Genomic DNA, 3,368 nt, shown 5'->3' with positions numbered 1-3,368 from the left:
CCCATAGAATCAAGAAAGAGCTCTCAATCTGTCAATCCTCACTATGTCTGGACCTGGTGAGTTTCCCCGTGTTGAGTCAAATTAAGCCGCAGGCTCCACTCCTGGTGGTGCCCTTCCGTCAATTCCTTTAAGTTTCAGCTTTGCAACCATACTTCCCCCGGAACCCAAAAACTTTGGTTTCCCATAAGGTGCCAAAGGGGTCATCCAATAACACCCTCTGATCCCTAGTTGGCATCGTTTATGGTTAGAACTAGGACGGTATCTGATCGTCTTCGATCCTCTAACTTTCGTTCTTGATTAATGAAAACACTCTTGGCAAATGCTTTCGCAGTAGTTCGTCTTTCGTAAATCCAAGAATTTCACCTCTGACAACGAAATACGAATGCCCCCAATTGTCTCTCTTAATCATTACTTCGGTTCCAGAAACCAACAAAATAGAACCAAAGTCCTATTCCATTATTCCATGCTTACGTATTCAAGCGCTGGCTTGCTTTGAACACTCTAATTTTTTCAAAGTAAACGTCGCAGATCCTGAGCACACTCAGTTAAGAGCACACCCAGTCTTTGCGAGGAAGAACAGCCCGGCCAGTAACATACCTTGCGGCAGACCGGCCGAGCCATCCCGAAATCCAACTACGAGCTTTTTAACTGCAACAACTTTAATATACGCTATTGGAGCTGGAATTACCGCGGGTGCTGGCACCAGACTTGTCCTCCAATGGATCCTCGTTAAAGGATTTAAGTTGTACTCATTCCAATTACAAGACTTGTAAAAGCCCTGTATTGTTATTTCTTGTCACTACCTCCCTGAGTCAGGATTGGGTAATTTGCGCGCCTGCTGCCTTCCTTGGATGTGGTAGCCGTTTCTCAGGCTCCCTCTCCGGAATCGAACCCTAATTCTCCGTCACCCGTTGCAACCATGGTAAGCCACTACCTTACCATCGACAGTTGATAGGGCAGAAATTTGAATGAAACATCGCCAGCGCAAGGCCGTGCGATTCGATCAGTTACTATGAATCACCAAATGACCGGGCAGAACCCGCATTGGTTTTTAATCTAATAAATACATCCCTTCCAGAAGTCGGGACTTTTCGCATGTATTAGCTCTAGAATTACTACGGTTATCCAAGTAGTAATGGTACAATCAAATAAACGATAACTGATTTAATGAGCCATTCGCAGTTTCACAGTACAAGTGCTTATACTTAGACATGCATGGCTTAATCTTTGAGACAAGCATATGACTACTGGCAGGATCAACCAGGTAACTATCCACCGCAGGGAACAGAAGTTCCTTGCTAAGCGGCCCCCCTCCGCAGAGGGAGAGCAAGCTTTCTTAGATTTTGCCTCCACGGGGGGAACCCATGAGCCAAACGGACCACACGGTCCCTCGGTCAAGGGAAACCCCGTCTTGTTTGCCACGTCTTTCTCACAACTGGACCCGTGCACAGTTCAGGCATACCTGTCAGACTCGCCAAGCGAGCTGAAGGAAGGCAAGAAAAGTGCTTCTGCGAAGGAAAATATCCTCCTGCTCTTTTGTCTCTATCATTAGCCAAAGGCTAGCGTACACAACTTCCATCTACACTCTGCCTGCCACTACAGTGACAATGCTTTCGGGCATCATCTTTTCCCTCCTTCGAAAGGAAAGCTACAAGCCCAACTTTCCTTGCCCGTTAGTCAATTCTGCCCTCTATTTCTCCGCCTTGCCGCCGTGGAACATAAGGGACAGGGTTTACTAGCCAGCTCCTCTCGGAACCTTTGCGACCAACCTGCCCACACTATAACCCCCAAACGCTAATAAGGAGACTGCATGATATGGTAGACAGAAAATAAAAACGCGAAAAAAATGAAATTTTGAAAATCGAACCCACAACCAGCCAAATCGTTTGTAAGTCATGCCAAATGACTGGTGACATCTTAAAAACCCATTGAAGCCACAACATCCCATAATTTCACGCTTTTAAAGATTTGTCACTATACGCACTGTAAGTACCTCACTAATTCTCACCTCAGATTTTACGGGAACATGTTCAAATTTTAACACGCCTCTCAGCACGACCAATTACATTAAAATTCATCGCAAAAGTCAGAATTCTCCAATTTTTGAAAAATTCACTATATTCACTGTAAGTACCTCGCTAGACAGTGGAGACCTCAGATTTTACGGGAACATGATCAACTTTCGACACACCTCTCAGCACGAGCAGTTACATAGAAATCCATCAGGAAAGTCGTGCTGTGAAGAGGTCTTTCGACTAAGAAAAATGGTGGTGTGAGGAGGAGTCACCTAAATCAGAGAAAAATACTCTTATAGGAGACTGCTACGAAAGACATTTCTGAGTCCACTGGCCCTAGTCCCCTAATAAGTGTATTTCTGTTTGTTTTAAGAAGGTCCTCCTGACATCACCAATCTTCTGTCTTCAATCCTAACCCCAACGTTAACCCTAACGCTAACCCTAACCCTACCTCCCTCAGGGGCAGTTCTATGGTTATGATCCCACGGTAGGCAGAAAAACTATCCCAATCTAGGTTTTCTTGTATGCTGACTCCATTTTAAATGCTTTTACTTGAGTCTGACAAAGGCAAAGCCAAATACTCACCCCTATATGGACGGGGAAGCAAAGTGCGGATTTTGGTAGGTCGGCATTTTCAATCAGGAATGTTGCCATTCGAAAGAGCGTCCAAAAAAACTTGGTTGGGACACATTTATTTTAGAAATTAGCGACCTAACCAGAAGTGCACTTTTTGGTGGGCCTACCCTACCCCCCTCAGGAGCAGTTCTATGGTTATAATACCACGGAAGGCACAAAACCTATCCCAAACTAGGTTTTCTTGTATGCTGATTCCATTTTCAATGTGTTTCCTTGACTCTGACGAAAGCAAAGCCAAATACTCACCCCTATATGGACGGGGAAGCAAAGTGCGGATTTTGGTAGGTCGGCATTTTCAATCAGGAATGTTGCCATTCGAAAGAGCGTCCAAAAAAACTTGGTTGGGACACATTTATTTTAGAAATTAGCGACCTAACCAGAAGTGCACTTTTTGGTGGGCCTACCCTACCCCCCTCAGGAGCAGTTCTATGGTTATAATACCACGGAAGGCACAAAACCTATCCCAAACTAGGTTTTCTTGTATGCTGATTCCATTTTCAATGTGTTTCCTTGACTCTGACGGAAGCAAAGTCAAATACTCACCTCTATATGGACGGGGAAGCAAAGTGCGGATTTTGGTAGGTCGCCATTTTCAATCGGGAATGTTGCCATTCGAAAGAGCGTCTAAAAGAACTTGGCTGGAACACATTTTTGCTATAAATTGTTGACCTAAGTATATAAGCAAGTATATAAGCAAATACTCGTTACATAGCATAA

The 3,368-nt window shown here is 44.4% G+C and overlaps 1 pseudogene; it reads right to left on the bottom strand.

Moving 5' to 3' along the window:
* LOC146447873 (small subunit ribosomal RNA) lies at positions 1-1,267 on the bottom strand (annotated as a pseudogene; the record flags this gene model as incomplete).
* Between the last annotated feature and the right edge of the window lie 2,101 nt (positions 1,268-3,368).

The sequence above is a fragment of the Pavona decussata genome, unplaced genomic scaffold (genome assembly GCF_977016875.1).
Source record: "Pavona decussata unplaced genomic scaffold, jaPavDecu1.1 SCAFFOLD_1610, whole genome shotgun sequence".
In the NCBI taxonomy this organism is placed as follows: domain Eukaryota; kingdom Metazoa; phylum Cnidaria; class Anthozoa; order Scleractinia; family Agariciidae; genus Pavona; species Pavona decussata.
This window is presented reverse-complemented; position numbering and strand designations above follow the sequence as displayed.